Source organism: Nuphar pumila, chromosome 2 (assembly GCF_984573655.1).
Source record: "Nuphar pumila chromosome 2, dmNupPumi1.hap1.1, whole genome shotgun sequence".
NCBI classification, from domain to species: Eukaryota; Viridiplantae; Streptophyta; class Magnoliopsida; order Nymphaeales; family Nymphaeaceae; genus Nuphar; species Nuphar pumila.
In genome coordinates, this window is record NC_143250.1 from 88,466,700 (window position 1) to 88,488,334 (window position 21,635).

The 21,635-nt window shown below is 38.4% G+C and overlaps 1 pseudogene; it reads left to right on the forward strand.

Moving 5' to 3' along the window:
- The first annotated feature begins 19,801 nt into the window (after positions 1 to 19,801).
- LOC149845992 (benzyl alcohol O-benzoyltransferase pseudogene) lies at positions 19,802 to 20,380 on the forward strand (annotated as a pseudogene).
- The last annotated feature ends 1,255 nt before the right edge of the window (positions 20,381 to 21,635 follow it).

Sequence of the window (21,635 nt, forward strand, 5' to 3'; positions counted from 1 at the left end):
AGAATGAAAAAAAATCGCCCATTAGGGTTCCCTCTCTTTCTTCAAGGTTTAAGTGTGTAGGGTTTTAGAAACGTAGAGCTAAGATGCATTGGGGAAAGATGGAGGGCTGGGGTGGCTCACGCCCTCCCATAGCCCCCAACAAGCCAATCGTTCTTTTTTATTTGAAATCATTCAAAACTCTTTCAAAAATGCCATCCCATGAGGTTTTAAAAGACCATTAAAACTTTGAAATTTTACTAGGGGAGCCCCCAAGCTGCCGCCCCTTTCTAGCCTCTAGAAGTGCGCCATTTAGGTTGCAGTTAAGTTCTTATAAGAATGCCATGGGTTGTCGCGCACTTGGCCAACCCACGGCTAAGATTCAAAAAGGATGATGGGTTTTTACACCCATGCCACCGCCCAGCTGGTCAACCCTTGACCAGCTGGTCCACCAAGACCAAAAACATCCTACTAGAGGGTCGACCAAGCTTTTGGATCGCCGTATGGGTTTGGGTTGCCCCTGGTCGAACCCAACTCAAAGGTGATAACATAAATAAATAGAACAAAGGTGAGAAATTCCTTTTTAATTCTTTAATTAAAATCTATGATATCACCACATATTTTATTCTTAAATTCTTAATTACCACTAGATTTTCAAAGCTCCTTTGTAAAATTTTCCATCGTTTGCGAGAATTGCTTTGTTGCGACTCGTGCACTATCGATATGCATTTTCCAGTAATTCACATGCACTGACGAGGTTTTTTTGTCTTTTGGGTCTCAAATTTGAAGATAAACTAAATACATATATTATGAATTTACCCTTAAATTTTTAGAAGTTAATTCATCCAGAATTGTACTCATATCGCTTCGTACATTTCACTTACGCGATTTCGAACCTCGCTCATTATGAATCAAAAATCAAGCATAATACAAATTATATCCAATTATGTGTGTGACAACCTCGTAAACATACAAAAGTATATACCTTTCAATCACATAAACATTGAATTCCTAAACAAAAATTGTGGGTCTTACATGACGCATGGGCCATGATGACCTTCTGGCAACTCAGAAATAGAACACCGAAAGGTTTTTCACTCATAAGTGTGTCAAGTGCATAGTCACCAGGTTCTTCACAACCTATGTTCCAACTTACAAGCATCCTATGGTCCTTTGTAAACCTACTCCAATGCAAGACAGTCTTTGTACCTCAGCAAACCATGACTCATAAACTAAATCCTTATGAATGGTGATTATTAAAAACCCCAAAGGTTTTAGATACTTTATCTTGCACCCACCTGTGTATGATTATTAAGCCCCTATTGGAGCAGTCTGGGTGTCACAGTGGCACCCATACCTGTGCCATCACATTATGTCTATGGTTTGGTTACCAGGGTCTTAGAACCCAAAAATCTTGTGCCCCTACTTGCATACGAATGTATGCAGCAATACCGTCATTAGGTAAAATAGAACCTGAGAACTATGCCTACCTTTCCAAGCAACTTAATGTACAAATCCATTATTAACCACGAAACCACCCATACAGGCCACCGATCCTTACCATATTTTGAACATGCTGGAAAAAAAATGATAGCAACAGACCACTCCCTCTAGCGATTTATATACATATCTATCCTCCTTTGATGGGAGATCTACATATGTATTTCCTTATAATCGAACCTTACCTGTTATAATTAGTATGTTACGATTATCAGAGTGGTGTCTGTGATTTGCATCTTACGGCAGAGTCATATCCTCCAATGTAAGATTCAATCGTCGCATGTACTGACCAGTGGATCCTGGTGCAACGAAATGACCTATCTCATCTCCACCATGGATATTTTTAGTGGTGGTTTGCAGCCTGGCACTAGACCGTGTACATCCTTTTAGAAATGCCACAGTACCACTGTGTTGGCCACGATGAAGGCCATTGGCTGAACTTCTACGTATTGCCATATAGGCGAATAGGTGGTTCAGCCCATAAACGCCCGTCTATGTAGGTGGCGTTGCCAAAATAACTCGATGATGTCGCAACATAGTTATGCCACAGGACATCGAACACTTGCATACAAATAGCAATACTCCTTACCTCTTGTTAGAGCTTCAAGCAAGCGAGGCGATGTTTCTTCTTCACAAAGGAGCTACACGTCGTTGCAAAGAGGAGTAGTTTCCACATCCAACAATGGAAGCCAATCACCAAGGAGAGAGAGAGAGAGAGAGAGAGAGAGAGAGAGAGAGAGAGAGAGAGAGAGAGAGAGAGAGAGAGAGAAAACGTTAAGAGGGGTCTCCATGATTTTCTCAAAGGCCCCTAATTTAACTCCACCTACTTAGGTGGGTTTTCAAAAGTTCAAACTCATGAATCTCCCTTAATCCCATGATTTTTGGTGGGTGCTTACCATTTCCAAAAACAACCCCTAAATCTCTCCAACTTCTCTTTTTTATTGTTTTAGTGACACCCTTCTTTCCCATTTGGTGGGATTCCCCTATCTTCTTCGAAGAGGGAAAAAAATAGCCAACTCCCACACGTTTTTCGTGGGAGATGGGCTATAAAGTGGAGATTCACAAGCTCCATGATTTTACCTTTTTACTAATGTAAAAATCATGATTTTTTTTTTGTGCAAAAAGGTATTCCGCGCACAAGGGATTTCAAACTGTGATCTTCCACCAAAGAGGCAACAAACCCCACCACTTGTGCTATTATTGATTTCGTTGCAAAGTTTGTCAACTTTATTGTATTTATCCCTTTTTGTGTCATTCTGGATTCCATGTAAAAAGAAAACATTTTTCCTTTCTACATATGCATGCCATGGGTTTTGAACTAGGGTTGTGGCCCACACAATCATGCGTCTTACCACTACACCACACCACCACTTTTTGTTTGATTTTGTAAAGAAATTTCCTTTATGTTTTCTCGAGACGTTTCCCTAATTGGTGGATTTTCGTATTTTCATGTGATTTTTCTCAAGTTTTCCCGTCTCTGCACTATCTTACATTTAATGTGCTTCGGATCTCACTCTATCGCCCTGAAATAATCGAATTCCTCAATTTAGCCTCGCGAATTGAGTCAAATCTTTTGATCTCACTAAAGTCTGAATCCAAGTCCTATTTCTAGTCTTCGTTATCGGGTTCACTCTACTAACCCGCAAGCATTGAAATCGCATTGAATATGACAAAAATCATATTATTTCACATAATTTTACATTTTTATTTCATCGAAAATTCCTTAAAATTCATGGGTTTTACAGTGCATGACATCATTTGGTTCACAACCAACTCAAACAATGAGAAATAGTTTTGTAACAAGGCATAAAAGAGAATGAGGAGTTTTTGCAACTCTCACAAGTAAACGACTTCATACATAATCTTTCATTTACCATGTGGCTAGTATAACATACGTTCACATTTGACCCACTTGATTGACCTCAATAGTACGAACCAACATCACCCTGCATTGTATGATATGACTATGACAGGACTTTAATCTGCTCGTAGTTTGCACAGTTAGGATAAGACTTTACTTGACTTTAGGTAGTTTAACTATGACAGGATTCTAACCTGACCGAAATTCAATGCACTCTGAAGGAAGGCTTACCTGATTGTAGGTAGTGTAGCTATGATATGACTCTAACCTGACCATCATTCAATGCACTACCAAGAAACCTTTACCTAATTGACACTAGTGCTACTATGACAAGACTCTAACTTGACTGTCATTCAATGCACTACTATTGGGCTTTTACTCTATTGTAGGTGATGCAACTACAGTAGGAATTTTACCTGACCGCAATCCAATGCACTACCTTTTTTTTACGAGAATCTTTTTCTCGAATCATATCATTTCATAGGGAACACACATGCCAAAACAATAAGATGTTCATAATTGCACTGGGGTCAATATCCATAATTTATCACACTATCAAATTATGCAACTCGTGCATATAATAAGCAATTCACCAAACTTGTGAATATGAAATAAGAAATATGAACCTTTACATTTGAGAAAACATTGGGTTGATGCCCATAACTTTCATAATCGAAAGAACTCAAACATAAATATATCTCATTTATGATCCACCATTTGCAAACATCAATCATGAATAATGAAATTTTGCCTTCACAGGGATCACATGTGGTCAATACTCTTGAATTAATAGTATACACTACAACACGTTTGTAAATATACATCCACTCATTTCTACACAAATCATAAATAACAATTATCTTCTAATGCATACAATACATCTTATGCAGTTAAATTCTAATACAAGAAGTATATTCTATGTAGGTAAATTCTAATGCATGTAATGTAGTCTATCCCATATAATCCCTCATCTCCAAACACATTACATCTGTACTTACGTATGTCAGGTACATATGCAAGCATCACATAAAAAACATCCAGGCATATGCCTCTATTACATATGCACGCAAACAAACAATCATTCGTGTGTTGTATAGGCACACAAACATAATTAAAAATGCATGTTCCGCAAGTATGCTCGATTGCATACATGTACACATTGTTACATGAGTATTCATACTTATGCTCACTTTTATATGTATATGTTGCATATCGACATTGAGAATGTGTTCACACATACTTTGCCTTGATATACATGCATACACACATTAACATACACTTTTAATATTCTTTTATATAAAACACACAATTTTGTATTTTACTTTTATTTTTTAGATTCATCCTATAAAACAAAACACTTCATAAAGTTTCAGATTACCTCAGGTCCTCAATTATAAATTCTCGTCCACCAAATTTCTCAACTTTAGTTAGTTCAAAAAATCTACACATTATGAACCCCAAAAAGCATAGTTCAGGGTTTACATATCTTGGAGGAGGTCAGGGCAAGGATTTCCCAATTTTTCATGCGATTATCCTACAAATGAGGCAAAGAACTGAAGAACATACCTCTCTAGTCGTGTTCTTTGCTTTGGGGGTTTTTCCAAACTAGGCATGAACTCCGGTGGTGTTTCAGCCATGTGAACAATTGATGGCGACTACGAGATGAGTGTAGTGTAGATTACGAGGCAATCTTGCATGTAAGAAGTAGCGGCACATTTCCTGAGGCAAACGTGCATGAATTCCAAAACAATGTATGGTTCTCAAGGTGGTTGTGCATGGGTCGCGAGGTGGCTACAACTGTGGCAGTGGGATGACGATGACACCCCTTTCTTTTCTTCTTTTTCTTTCTTTTTTTTTTTCTTTCCTTTTTCTTTTTCCCTTTATTCTTCCTTTTTCCTTTCTTTCTTTTTTTTTTCTTTTCTCTTCTTTCTCTCCTTTTTTCTCCGTGGAGAGAGGGAGAGGGGGCTAAGTTGAATGAGAGGAAGGGAGGTTGCTGGAGGGAAGTCCAATGACGGTGGCTGACAGATTGGTTGTTGGTTACTGAGAAGCAAGGGGAAAACAAAGGGTTTTTCGATGAGGTTGGGTGGCCCAGTGGTAGGGTGGTCATGGTGGTGGCTTAAAGGCTAAAACCTGGCACAAATAGAGGAGCTCAGAGGTGGTTCGACTACAAGCAGATGGGGGATCCATCAATTGGTGATGAGCAGTGGCTTGTAGCTAAAATTTGGCAAAATCAGAGCCTGGGTAGGGGGATATTAGAGATGGTCAGATGTGTGAGGTGGTCGATGTTTGAAAATGGCCCGTAAAGAATGCAGAAGGGTTCTGGCAATCTCAGCAGGTTGGCGATGGATGATCAACGACCATGACCGACATAGAGAAATCGATGAAGGGGTGATGTCATTCGGCGGGTGTGGGGGCTTTTGGTTGATGGTGGTGCGGTGGATGGAGTGGTAGATGGGAGATGGTGAGGGTTGTGCAGTGGATGGGGTTTGAGAATAGAGTGAGAAGAGAAGTGTGAAGGGAGAGAGAGAGAGAGAGAGAGAGAGAGATGTGTGTATACAGTGAGAAAAGAGTGAGTTTTTAAAGGAGGGATGTTGGTTTATTAAAGAAGAAAGAGAGAGAGAGTGGCAGTGGAAGGAGAGAGATGAGAAAGAGAGGAAGAGGAGAGGATATATAGTGAGGGAGAATAAGTTAGAGAGATATAAAGTAGAAATAGTGAGAATAAGTTAGAAAGATACAATAGAGAGAGAAAGTAAAGAGAGAGGAGAGAGAAACAAATAGAGAGAGCAGAGAGAGAGAAATGATGGAGCCTGGACTGCCATTGGATGACTTCGCATAAATTTCACTTCGTAGTTGCCTTTTTGGGCTTCGGGGTTCGTAGATATTTATCCATCCCATAACAAACACAACCTACTTTTTTAAACAAGTTTTCTGGAGTCTTTGACGATCCAAACCCAATTTGGATTGATAATCCAGAGCTTGCTTTGCTCTGCCTCTGGATTTAAACTGAATCTTCTAGTTTGGATCACAACTTGATCCAAACTTACGCAAATTTTATATAGTAAATCCCTAAAATTTATATTAAAAATTATAGGTATTATATCCCTACCCTTTATGAAATTTCACTACAAGAAAAATACATATTAGCGACGGACGCTATCCATCGCCAATCCATTGTAAAATCTGTCGCTAAACATATTAGCGACGGATTGGCGATGGATTAGCGATGGATTAGCGATGGATTAGCGATGGATAGCATTCGTCGCATAATCCTGGTCACTAATTAGCGACAAAATTTATTTTCCGCTACTTCTGTCGCTAATTGGCAATGGATTAGTGACAAACATGATCTGTCATCAGTCCATCGCTAAATAAGCACTATTTTGGATTTGTGATGGATTATATTTCATCACTAATTATGTCGCTAAAATAGCAACAAAATATAATCCACCGCAAACCATCCAAAATTAATATTAGCGATGGATTATATTTGTCGCTAATCCGTCGCAAAATTTAAAAAAAAAAGAGCCCCGAGGCATGTGCCTCATACGCCTTGAGGCGCGCCTCAAGCCGAGGCATACACGCTTTAAATTTTTTAATCAAATGAGGGTCAAAGTCCTCATTTGACAAAAAATTATAGTTTTTTTATGCAGTTTTAACTAAGCTGCTAGTAAAAAATTGGGTATGATCTATAAGAAACTGGGTCTCAAACATAAGCCCAAGAAAAAATTTGGTCCAGCGGGACCCACACTGTGGGGAACCCCCGGATCCCCTCCTGTAAGGAAAAAAACTCTGAATCAGGCTCCATAACTCATCACGTGTCCCCTAATGGGCACAACTTTAATCGAGTCTTATTATTGTTATATATATATATATATATATATATATATATATATATATATATATATATATTAAATTCAGTTGGTTAACTAACTACTATTTGATTGTTGTAAATTTCAATGGAAATTTCTGAATTGTGTTTATAAAAAACTGTTATTTCAAAGATTTTGGTTCATGCCTTAAATTGATTGGACCCATAATTATAGATATTTTTAAGATGATCACTTGAATCAATTAATGAGAGAGAGCATCGGGCAAAGTAGGAATTACATGTCCAACAATGTTGAACCTACAAATAAAGCATAAAATACAATCAGGAAATTCTAGCCAACCAATGAAATTGAGAATATGATATATTAGTTCAGATTAATAATGTCCACTATTTGCTAGAGAACTATATAGGTCAAAATGTGACACTGAATTGATTTGCCTTTATCTCCTATAATCTGAAGCTATACAAGGGGATGTGCTGGAATGAGAATGCAAGGATACTAAAAGTTAGTAGACATTACCAAAATTCATATAATTAATAGTATTTATTTTATCAAAATTCCATCAAGAAGAGCTAGTTTTTCCTTTGAGAATTCAACAAGAAAATTTTTGAAGACAACCTTGTCTTTGAACAATCACCTCTCATATAGTGGCCATTTTCTCTTAGTTTCCCTCATTTTCACTGGAAAAATCTAGATTGAGGATCAACACTAGAGAAGAAAGACACGAAGAAAGTCATGTTTACAACAATAGACACTAAAAAATAAATGCAACATACTACAGGCTTTTGCCATCTTCCTACAAGGATAAGATGAATATTCCCTAATAAGTATGTTTCCAAAGAAAAATGTCCATGTTTCCAATAAATAGATTAATAACAATCCTTTAGTTAGAAACAATATAATTTTGATATCAATAGATCACAAATTAACAAATCAAATATTTAGTCAAAGAACTCAATCACTAAATTGGAAGTGTTGAGTGAAAGAGAAGTATTAGAATGACGAGCAACACTCAAAGGAACATTGAAGTGCTATAGTAAAAGGGCACCCAATTGCTGACAATTGGTGCTAAAAGTATTATGACAAACCCAAGACCAAGAAAAATCAAGCCCCATTGTTGAAAAACTGTAATGACATACATCAAACCCGTTAACAGAACAAAAAAATAGATCATTCTGCAGTAAATTCTTTTCAGTAAAATGAACTCCTGCCCACCTTCTTCAAGAGAAATGGTAACAATGCATGTTAGTCCATCCATGAATTTGACATCTATATAGCTTTCTCCATAAGGTGATGTAAAAATGCTCCAGAAACCATTTTGGATAGTCCCCCATTCATTTCCATCATAAGTAGAAAGAAGATGTCACGTCCATATGAGCACTAGGGCTTGAAAAAATCATATAAAGAACATGGTTGTTCACGTCATTCTGCCAGTGCAAGAAGTGATAAACCACTTGGCTGCCTAAATTTATGATGGCTAAATTACATGGATGATACCTTCAAATTCTACTGAATCAGTCCCTGAAGGACTCCATGCTGTCCAGATGAAACTATCAGGGGTTATTAATTTGGGTTTCATGAAATCTGCATCATCAAGAAACGTGTTTTCTAGGTCTGGCCCTCTTGCAGAATAGTACAAAACTTTTGGTGCTGAGTTGTTGTAAGAAGGTTTCAGTCCCCCTGAAATTCTAGCAATGCCTCAAAAATGGACAATCATAAATGTTGATGTATTTCTAACTAATGAATCATTGTAATATTGGAGGAGAATCTGCACATAAGCAGTTGTTATGAAAGCAGACACATGAAATCTAACTAAGATGAGAAGCTAGAGAATAGTAGAACATACACATATGAGAAAGCATAAATCCTTTAATAGCATAGAATAGTGTAAATTGTAGCATAGCTTATGATGGTTCTTTGGTGCTTCCATGAATCAAGTATGTTGCATAGTCCATGTTTTGATTATATGCCATTAAATGGAAACATCTTTGGTGTTGAAGCCAAAATGAAACCAAAAGTTCAAAGCCTAAAATTAATGGCATTAGTAAAACAAAGAAATTAAACGCTAAGATTGAAAGAAGTCCTGATAATTGTTCGTTCTGAAACTTAGAGGAAATAAATAAAGAGCAAAGACCAACAAAAGAATATGACAAAATCTCCCTTGTTCAAAGGAAATGATAGCAAACCAGCACTCAGAGGAATGACTACCAAAGCAGAAGACGAGTGACCAACAAAAAAGTATGCAACAATGACAATGGCCCTACCCCTAAACTGATTCTAAATACAGAATTCTAGTCCATGTTCTTTAAAAAAAAACATAACTTGCCATATGGTAAAAGTTGATAACTAATGAATAATTAGCTTATATTTGTTAACATGGTAGTTCACTTAAAGAATCCAGATTTACTTGTTAAAAAAAATTACTCACCCCTGAACTCATTTTCAATACCCTTATGTCAGAGTTCTTACCATTATCAATGCACTTCAAAATATAAACAGAATTTAAGCTATGTTAGGTGGTTCAATTAAATTTCAGAAGATATATAGGTTAATATGCATGTGAACATAAAAAATATGCAGCTTAACAGATAGAAACATCACAAGCACGGTCAATATTTTAGAACTCAGCTATGTATATAATAACAAATAGAGTTATCAACATATACTCAGTAACATTTAAATAATCTATGTATATCATGTACATGTTTATACACTGATATGTGCAAAACTCAAAATTTCTTTGCATAAGCTATGATCTGAGTGTTAACATTTCAAAGCATGTGATAGTGTAACCATGGAATTGTACTCTGATCATGTCATAACTTGGGCATTGAAATGTTAAAACCCACGATATTTTAACAGGGAAATAAATCAGAATATACTTAATGCATTATGTTCATCCAATCTGAGTGCTAAAAAAATATTTAGAACCTGTGCTACTTTAGGCAGAGGAACCAATGTCATAGTCTGAGTATCAAAGTTTCAGATCATGTGATGGTACATTCATTAACAGGAGCTTAAGAATTTACAACAGTAATTCATAGGGTCTGCAGCTTACACACGTACTTTAAATATTCCTTTTGGACATACATTGATGAGGCAAATCACAACTATTTCTAACTGTGTGCGTATTCCACTCACCCATGATATCATATATCAGTCAAAATAAACAAAAACAAAAACCCAAGAACTCACAATAGAGAGTAAATCGCCCAATACATATTACATTTTTACATCAAACATAATATGGCCAATCGAAATGCAAGTTCATGAATTTACAATATGGCAAAACGATAATTATTAACTTGGCTGGTTAACAACACAGATTTTGAGAACCTACAAAAAAAATTGACATTCATGGCCAGATTTTATCCTCACACCCTAAGACAGAGTACCTATATAATTGGTTTAGCAGGGGCATCATGTATAAATCTAAAGAAATGCCAGTAAAACCTTTCTATCAGAAACTAGCATTTGGATAACCAATGAAATTGTAAGAAAAACACCACACGAAATAACTTGATGTTCATGGGTTTAAATCTACAAACATTCACATATACGAGAATCAGATTTTTACTCGTAACATCTTAGTCCATTTTGTGATTAGGGATTTTTGGATTTTCATTAATAGGAACATGCTTACCCCTCAATCGATAGATGGAACACCCCAACCCTACATTGAATCAAAAATCCCCATTTTTTCCGATATGAGTGTTACGACAAAACATTGCATACCTGAAATTGGCACATATGCAAAAATCACAGTGAAGTGAACCCTACCTGTTTTGATCTTTTTCCCCTTTTTCTCCGATTTACTCTTTCGGTCGCCATGAATCCAAGTGGTCCCCTTGCTGCCGTGCTCGTGTGAGCCCCTTTTTTCTCTGCGTTTCTCTTTTCTCCCTTGCAATGGCAGTAGATTGATACGGGAGTTCTTCTGGCTGAACCGCGCAACAGAGGGAGAGAAATAGAGAGTGAGAGAAAGAACGAGAGGGGAAGAAGTAGGGAAAGGGCAATAACAAGTGAGAGAGGAAGGGAAGGCGTCAGTTAAATAGAGAGGGACTGGGGAGACAGTTATAAAACCGTGGGAAGAGGGGGAGGGTTGTGGTCGGTTGCTGCATGAAAGGAAGTTTCATGTAGCCACCCCTCCTTCACCCCCATTCACTTTTAACAGAATGGGTGAAAAGTGAGAAGGGGGTGGAAAAAAAAATCACTGTTGAAATCGAAAATTAGCGACAGAACTAGTGACCGAAACATTTCATCGCTAATAAGTGACAAAATTAGCTGAGGATGAATTTTTCGCTCATCCATCGCAAAGTTGCGATGGAGTTTCAGACTAAATGTTGTCGTCGCTAATTAGTGATGGATGTTGCGACGAAAATATTTCGTCGCTAATTCCAATTTTGGCGACGGCTAATTTTCTCTAGCTAATCCGTCGCAAATTTGCGATGAAAAAAATCCATCGCAAAGTTCCGTCGCTAATTAACATTTTTCTTTTAGTGTTTCATCCTCAAAATTTTATTACAAAATAAACAAAAATATTGAGGATACTGATTTTGCATCTTAGCTTTCAGTTTTCAAGTACACTCCTCGATGTCATGATACTGTCATCAGACCTTGACTAACGAAACTGCATTATTTGTAAGCACTTTCTTGCAATGATCCACTATTTCTACTCGTCCTTTCATGGTCAAGTCCTCACGCATCTTCACATTTTCATGTTGGATAACATGAGAGAGAAAGATCTGATATATTTTCTAAGCATTAATAGGTGAAACATGTTGTGCATTGCAGTGATAGAGCTACCTGATAAGTCATTGCTCCTATTCTCTCAAGAACTTCGAATGAACCAATGTATTTAGGGCTAAGCTTGCCCTTCTTGACAAACCTTAAAGCACTTCGGGTTGGCAAGATTTTCACTAACACATGGTGACCTACTTTGAACTCAAGCTCACAACGTCTTTGATCTGCGTAGATCTTTTGTCTACTCTGTCCCATCAATAAATATTGTCAGATTAACTGTACTTGATCTGAATATTGCTAGATGACCATTGGAGATTTCAAATATTTATCCCCATCGTCAATTCAACAAGTCGGTGATCGATAAGGCCTACTATAAAGTGCTTCAAAGGGTGCCATCCCAATATTGGTGTGAGAGTTATTGTTGTAGGTGAACACTGCCAACTTCATATGTCGATCCCAATCATCTGACCAATCTAAGGTGCATGCCTTCAACATGTCCTCCAAAGTTTGGTTGGTCCTTTATGTCTATCCATCTGTTTGTGGGTGAAACACGGTGCTAAATAGCAACTTCATCTCCAAAGCCTTCAGCAACTGATGGCAAAACTGCAACGTAAACCACGGGTCGCGATTAGATATGATGGACCTTAGTACTCCATGTAGTCGAACAATCTCTTTGATATACAAATCTGCTAAGCTTTTTAAAGTTTGATTCACCCATATTGCATCATGCGGCCCTGTGGGTTTGAGCTAATTCAACTATGAAATCCATGATGATATCATCATATTTTTACTCTAAAATATCTAGTGGTTGTAACACACCACACAGTTTCTGCTGCTCTATCTTCACCTTATAGCAGGTGAAACATCTGAACATCAACTCAATGACATTGCACTTCATTCAGTTCTACTAGAAAGTATGTTGTAGATCTTTAAACATCTTTGTACTCCTTGGATGAATAGAGTACTTGGATCTGTGTGCCTTTGCAATTAACTCTTCTCGCAAAGCCTGATCACTCAGAATCCACCATCTTCTTTTAACTTATTAGTTTCATCCTCCTCATAGATGAATTGGGACTCAGGATTACACGTAGCACTGAACAATTTCTCAAATTTCAACTCCAACTTTTGTAGTTTAGTGATTCGATCAAACAACTTTGGTCATGCACTTAAGTTCGAACACTAGATTCGTCTTGACTCTTCCACAAATAGTTGTCATGCTATAAGTTCCTCGACTACCCAACTCTGATTGATAAAAAAGGAGGTTGTAACCTTCTTGCTCAAGGCATCTGCGACTACATTCGCCTTAACTAGGTGATAGGTGATGGAGAAATAATAATCCTTCAAAAACTCTAACTACCTTTTCGGTCTCATGTTAAGTTTCTTTTGAGAGAAAATGTATTTGAGGCTCTTGTGATTAGAGAGAACCTGAAACTTCTCACAAAGTATTAATGCCAGACCTTACGAGCGAACACCACAACCCCTAATTCAAGGTCGTGGGCATATGGATTATCAACCGTCTAGAGGCGTATGCTATCAACTTAACATGTTGCATCAATACACAACGTAACCTGGTACTTGAGGCATCAATGTACATTAGGAAGCCTTCTGATCCACTTGATAGTGCTAATACTAGCACTATAGCCAACTTCTTCTTTAATTCTTGAAAGTCTTCCTTGCACTAAGGATTTTGTATGAACTTGACTCTCTTTTTCAATAGCTTCGTAATGGGAGTTGCTATCCTCTCAAAATCTTGGATAAACAGGTAATAATATTCAACTAAACCCAAGAAACTACGAATCTTTGAGATAATCTGGATTGGTCCCATGACAACAGTGCCTCAATCTTGGCCGGATCAACCTTCACACCATTACTAGAAATAATGTGTTCCAAAAACATAACATGATCTAGCCAGAACTCGCATGTTGAAAGTTTGGCATACAACCTGTGTTCTCTTAAAGTCTCTAGCACAATCCCAAGATGGACCCTGTATTGCTCTTCATTTACCAGTATGTCATCAATAAACATTGACAAACTGATCCAAATAACTCTTAGAAGTGTGGTTTGTAAGATCCATGAAAGCTATTGGCATATTCGTGAGTCCAAAAGATATTATTAAGAACTTATAATGGCTATACCTTGTTTTTAAAGCTTTTTTTTAATATCATCTGCCTTGATATGCAACTGATGGTAGCTTGATCTTTACCTTGGCTGACCTCAGTTGATTAAACAAGTCCTCAATCCTAGGCCGATGATATTTATTCTTGAGTGTAGTTTAGTTCAATATATGGTAGTCAACCTACAACTGTATCGAACCGTCATTCTTCTTAACGAATAGGACTTGTGCACCCCAAGGTACGAGAGAGAGTATAGAGACAGTAAAGAGAGAAATGACAGAGCGGGAGCTGCCACTTGTCAACTTTGCATAAATTCTGCTTCATAGTTGACCTTTGGGCTTCAGAAGAGTCTCTGGATATTTATCCGACCCACAACGAACACGACCCACTTTGTTAAACATGTTTTATGGAGTCTTTGACAATTCAAACCCAGTTTGGATCGATAACTTGGAGCTCGCACTGCTCTGCCTTTAGATTTAAACTGAATCTTTCGGTTTGGATTACAACCTGGTCTGAACTTAATCAAAATTTTATGTAGTAAATTCCAATAATATATATTAAAAAGTATGGGTATTACAGTATGATTTGGGTATGATTTGGATTCTCATGAGATCTAATGCATTAGTGCTTATATGATAATAGTAGGGGCGACATGTAAAAGTTGCAAGGTTGACCGAACATTATAGTTTGAAACTTATGGGGGGCATCCTTGCTCCAAGGTGGAAGCTGGGTGTACAGCTAAGGAGCAGGGCAGGGCTGGAGGGTTTTATCAACTAAAGGCCAGCCAATGTGGTCCAGGGATGGTGGTTTTTTTTTCTTGGACTAAAGATAGACTGCTGACCCACTTCAGGGATGGTGACCACATCACCCCCAACAATCCCCACCACTTGAGGGGTCTAATCATGTCCTGCAGGTTTCCTTCAAGGCACAGATGCTGCTCAAACTCCAAGGCACGCATCTAATAATGGATCTCTGTTTTGATTCTATACCTTGCCCCAAGCCAGCGAAACCATGTGCACTGTTGAAGCCCTACACCCATTGGTGGCACTTCAACTCTCACCAGCCAAATAATTGACGACCAACCAAGAGGAGACAAAATGTCCCACAAGGCATATGGGTTGTAGACAAACACCATCCCCCTTAGCACCAACAGTGGCAGTAGCTCCATGCCATTGTGGTACAGTGCTTTCTTCCTGTGTGAGGGCTAGGGGTGGACATCAGGGAAGGTACTCGATGAGTAGTCAGGTATCAATACATTGGGGTTTAGGCTGCTTGTGAAGGTGAAAGCCAGATACTCGAGTAGTCAATATGTCTGGGTTCATGTATAGTAGGGACAAACAAACGTGTAAATGAAACCCGACCTGTTCAAACTGATGACAACCGGGTTTAAGAGCCAAACCTGATCTAATCCACAGTCAGCCCACTACTAAACCCGACTTGACCTGGCTGTGGATCTGGACAGCTTGGGCTCTTAAACCTGATTGTTGTCAGGTTGAACAGGTCGAGTTTCATTTACATGCTTGTTAATTTGTTCCTACATGAACCCAGACCTATTGACTATTCCAGTCGGGATAAGTTTGAAACTTATTTGGCTTCTGCCTAACACAAGCAGCCCAGATCCGACGTATTGATATCTGACTACGTACTCATCGAGTACCCGACCCAATATCCACCCCTAGCACCCACACGAGAAACAGGCACCGTACCACAATGGCATGGAGCTACTCCCACCCTTGGTGCTAAGGGGGATGGTGTTTGTCTAGAACCCATATGCCTTGTTATACAGTACAAGAAAAATGTGTATTAGCGACGGATTCTATCTGTCGCTACCCAATCAATCTGTTTCGATCCATATTCGTCATTGTGCCAATTGTTCGAACTACCACCATATGATTAATTGCCATTAAACTTTATCCTTTTTTTTTTTTTGTGTGGCATCATAAAGACTCATTTACGGCCTCAAGATTCTTATATCTATAAATTACTGCATCAATTTATTTTTATCGTGATAAGGTTAATACTTAATGCCTCAAAGGCCTTCACAATTTGAAATAAGTGCTGGTTATACAGCACAAGAAACAGGTTTGCTCCGTGACTCTTTAGGCCCAAACAAGGGTGTCAATGGGTCGGGTTTGACCCAGACCAAACCCTATAGCTGCAGGGTTTGGTAATAAATGAGAAGGTCGGATTAGAATCCGGCTCGGACCTGAACGGTCTAATCATTATATGGAGCCGGGTATGGTTTGTGAAATTTCATAACAGACCTGGGCTCAACCCGAGTTTTGACTAAGATCCACAAATTCTGAATGTAAAACAAGATAAAAATATATGATTTTACGTACCAGGTATGATCAGTGTCTGGTTCATGTAATCTGCATAGGATCTGGGTATGGTTTCTCTTATAGTGGGTCTGAAGGTCCTGGCTCCACCTTGGTCCAAGCCAAACCCGACCGGTTAACACCCCTAAGCCCAAAAGACCTCTACAGAGATAGACCGGAACTCACTTTTTTGTTGAATTACATGTAGCTAGACTAGGGCTAATCGTATGTATGGTGTTCTAAAGATAATCAGTGTACTTCCAACAAGGGGTGTCAAGGGTCGGGTTTGGTTTGGACCGAGATGAAACCAGATTTTTGGGTATGGTATTGGGTCCGGACCCAGGTCTAATCAGGTCTACTATAAGAGAGATCATACCCGAACCCGATAAGAACTACATGAACCAGACCCGGACCATACCTGGTAAAATAATATTTGTGTCGGGCCCAGGTCTGGTATAAAATATCATAAACTATATCCAGATCTATGTATTAATCCAACCTTTGGGTCTGAACCCGGGTCTTAATCGGGTCTTCCTATTTATCACCATACCTGGACCTTATAGGGTTCGGTCCCGGTAAACGGGACCCATTGACACTTCTACTTCCAACTACGTACCCATTGTAACAAAAGCCTAAAATGACAACATAACGACAGCCAAATTCTTATGAGACATTGATTTTTTTTGTTTTTCTCATGTTTTTATCAAAATAATAATATTAGCAAAAATAAATAAATTAAAAAATAAAAATACATAAAACAAACAACATAAAAATATATAAAGATATATGGCATGTAGTCTATAGAAATGAAAATATAATTATAAATTGTGATATTTTAAAAAAAAGATATGACTATATTTTCAAAATATCATGAAGTTGTGCATGAAAACGACAAAAAAAGGAAATATTTTCCTTCATTGTTGCAAAAAGGAGGCAGATGGCAGCTCATTGTTAACATATTACAGGATCTTTATTATATGACCAAATTGAAAAATGAAAATGTAGTCAATGGGTACATCTCATTTCAACGGAAGAAAATCATGATATTTTTTCAAAATATCATAATTTTATCGTGAAAGTAATTTGTTTTTGCTTTATATTAAAAAATGTCATGCGGTTTTACATATTTTCAGATAATTGAAATCTTTCACTGGTGGATATTTTTGCTTAACATTTTACTTTTATTGGTAGATTTTCCCATGGTGTGAAAATCCGAAGTCCAAGATTTATCACATCGGCAAATCATTTCTTAAAATATTTGTATTTAGATATTTTTCGAAACTGAGAAAATCTTAATGCCAAGATTCAAGACATTATTAAAATTCACAATAATTTCATTCAATATCTTGATTTGCAATAAGTTGGATGGAACATGAATTGACGAAAAAAACAGCATGATAGAAAAGTATCAGGGGACAATGGTCAAGAGGTAATTATATCGAGGATGTAGCCATCATGTCCGATCACGTCAGACTCTCTCAAAAAGTACGGAAACCGTATTGAAATCTAAAATATGCTAAATGAAACCGTGTTAAACGGGATATTTTGAACCTTAAAAAATTTAGCAAAGATTTTGGACAGTTGATGTTTTGAACGTTATAAAAACCCAACCATGTGAATCAACTACATCGATCACATCTGTACGGTAAACATTTAAAAATACAACGAAAAATCAATCTCTCTCTCTCTCTCTCTCTCTCTCTCTCTCTATATATATATATATATATATATATATATATATATATATATGTTACATTGGATCAAGCCTTGTTTTTTTTATCACACGCAATCAAACGACGACAATTCATCATTTTGTTTTGTGCGCTCCAAAGATTTAACGGTAGTCTTGAACCGCTCTAAAAGTTCTTTTTTCAAAAAAAAAAAAGAAATTCACCTTGCATTCGAACATGTTTGAAGGAAAACCTCTTCAAAGATACGGGTATATATATATATATATATATATATATATATATATATATATATATATATATATATATATATATGAGACGGGACTATCATCGAACACACGTCAAACCACTGCTGATTGTCCTTTATATATATATAAAGAGAGAGTAATGCGCTCGTTCTACCCCCATTAGGCCCCTTCAAAAACTATACTTTTTGGTATTTTCTCTTACATCTAACACCTTAGATGTGATCTATAGGTTTTGTTTAGAGAGAACCCGTTTTGGATTACTGGAATTTGACTTATATGCAAGTTTTTTCGCTGACCCAAAATCAATGTCTACAAAGGCATCAATTTTTTCTGGTTCATAAAAATACTTGATCCTAGAGTCGGTTCCACCTAAATCGAGTATGATAAACACATCTGATGGTTCAGATCTGTCATAAAACCCTTAAAAGTATGGGGCGTAATGGTGAAGAACGAGAAAAGAGGGCCTAATATGTTGTTCTTTTATATATATATAAGGTATATAAAACCGACCTCTTCCCTTCTTTCCTCTTTCCCATCCCACCACCTCTACGACCGCCCCTACCTCTGCCAACCCTCAGTCCCTTCACCACCAGATGGCTGCCCTTCTCTCTCAATGAACCCTGCCCTCACACCTGCAACACCCTCAACCCTCTTCTCTTCTTCTTTACCCCCATTGATTCCCCCACCCCTTCCTCTATTTTTTCAGCGGTCACCCATCGGGCAATCGCCAAGCCACATTGAATAGTTGGGTAGCCAACCACCCTCACACTACAAGAAAATTGTTAATTAGCGACGGAAATTAGCGACGGATTTTTCCCGTCGCTACTTAGCGACAGATTAGCTAGAGATAGAATCTGTCGCTAATTTGCGACGGATTAGCGAAGAAACGACTTTTATCGCTAATCTGTCGCTACTTAGCGACGGATTAGCGACTGCATGTTTTTGTCGCTACTTTTGATTACAAGAACACCATTTTAGCGACGGATTTAGAGAGGGAACTCTGTCGTCGCTAATCCGTCGCTCATTAGCGACGGATTAGCGACAGTATATATTTCGTCGCGGTTTTTGTATTTTGATTTAGCGACGGTTTAGCGACGGAATGTTTCCGTCGCTAAATATCGCGTAAATCCCTAATCCCATCCCTCTTTCTCTTTTCCCTGTTTCTCTGTATTGCTCCCTCCCGCCCGTCGGCTCTCGCCACCGTCCGGCCACCGCCGCTCGCCAGCCGCCGCTCCCCGTCCACCGCTCGCCAGCCGGCGCTCGCCAGCTGCCGCTCCCCGTCAACCTCCCGCCACCGTCCGGCGAAGCGCAGGTAATATTCTTCTTCTTCTTCTTCTTCTTCTTCTTCTTCTTCTTCTTCTTCTTCTTCTTCTTCTTCTTCTTCTTCTTCTTCTTCTTCTTCTTCTAAACGCAGGGGGTACGCCCCTTCCCTGCCGGAAACGGAGGGGGTTTAACCCCCTGCCGTGCTTTCCGGCAGGGGGGGTCGACCCCCTGCGTTTCCGGCAAGGGGGGTCGACCCCCTGCCTATGGCGGTGCCGCACTGCCGGCCTCCAGCCCGATCCGGAGGAGGAGGTTCGCCTGTTGTGCATCTTCAACGCGCGGTCCCGGTACATTCCGCCGCTGCCGCAGGGGTACTACGGCAATGCCTGATAGTAATCCCGGCAGCTGTCTCGATAGCGGCGAAGCTCTGTGCAAACCCACTAGGTTATGCGGTGGAGCTCGTGAAGAAGGCCAAGGAGGAGGTGACAGACGAGTACATGAGGTCAGTGGCGGACCTCATGGTGCTCAAGGGCCGGCCTAACATCACGGTGGTCCGCACCTTCATGGTCTCGGACATCAGGCATGCCGGGTTCAGCGAGCTGGACCTCGGCTGGGGAATGCCGGTGTACGGCGGTCCAGCCAAGGGCAGTGACGGCCCAATCCCCGGCTTGGTTAGCTTCTACGTCAACTCCAAGAATAACGAAGGGGGAGAAGGGATGGTGATCCCGATTTCCTTGCCTGCTCCAGCTATGAAGATCTTTGAACGGGAGCTCAAAAAGATGTTGTACGGACCCGCCCCGGATCAAAAGTCCACAGAACCTGTTTTTATCTTATCTGCTTTGTGAATAAAGATCAATTCATTGCCAAACAAATTTGTTATGAGATACCTACGTTGCCTATGTGATCTGTTTTGAAAAGAATTTTTGTTATGGATACCTATGCTGCCCATGTGATCTCTTTTTAAAAAAAAATTGTTATGAGATACCTACGTTGCATATGTGATCTGTTTTGAAAAGAATTTTTGTTATGGATACCTATGCTGCCCATGTGATCTCTTTTTAAAAAAAAAAAAAGTTATTATGTGATCCCTATGTTGTCCATGTGATTAGCTTGAAAAAAAATTTGTAATATGTGTATATAAGATGTCCATATGGTTTTAAGTGTAGTTTGCATATATGTTGTCCATATGGATTTTAAGTTGAAATTTTTTTTGTAATGTATATATACAAGTTGTCCATGTTGTTCAATTTGTTAGTTTGTTAATGTCTACTGGTAGTTAGTTTTACTTCAATTTGTTTTCTTGAAATCTGGTTAGTTAGAGTATTTCAATCTATTAGTCTTTTATAATTATATTTTTCTTAGATAGGTTGGTATTTAATGTTCTCACAATCAGTTAGTTAGATTAGGGCTATTTGAATTCTTTATGATAGTGGTGGTTAAACGGAGTTCACATCTTTTCTAGTAAACTAATTGATTGATTTACTATTCCTTTGCTAAGTAGTTCAGATTAGAAATTGTCTATGACTTTATGTTAGTCGACTGGTTCAACATGTTATAGCTGGTTTGTTAAATTAGCATCTTCTAGTTAGATTTGGCTTAACATATATACTATTTTTCTTTTCTCTTCTTTCAATTAGTTAGAGTTGTTTTAATTTGTTTTAATTTTTTTAGTTAGTGTTTCATCTTGTTTCATGATTAGTTAGTTTGTTACTTAATTTGTTTTGTTTTTGTGCAGATTTTTCAACGGAACCAACTCGTGCTCGGCCACCTGTGGTAAGTAAATGACAAAAACAATGCAAATCGGGTAAATACCCGTGGTGAGTAAGTGATGCAAACGTATCACATGTTATTTAATTTATTGAATGCAACACTTTATTGTTCACACACTCACTTAGTTGTTGATATCTAGGACTGCTTTGTTGGAGTTCGGAGATCATGCTGAGCATGATTTTAATGTAGAAATATGGAAGTGTTCTTATTTTTGGAGTACGGAGTCCATGCTAAGCATGGTAGTAGTTAGTGAGATATTGAAGTGTGTTTGCTGCAGGTACATGTTTGCCATTTATTTGATATGAATGATTATGATGTATTGCAATGTTT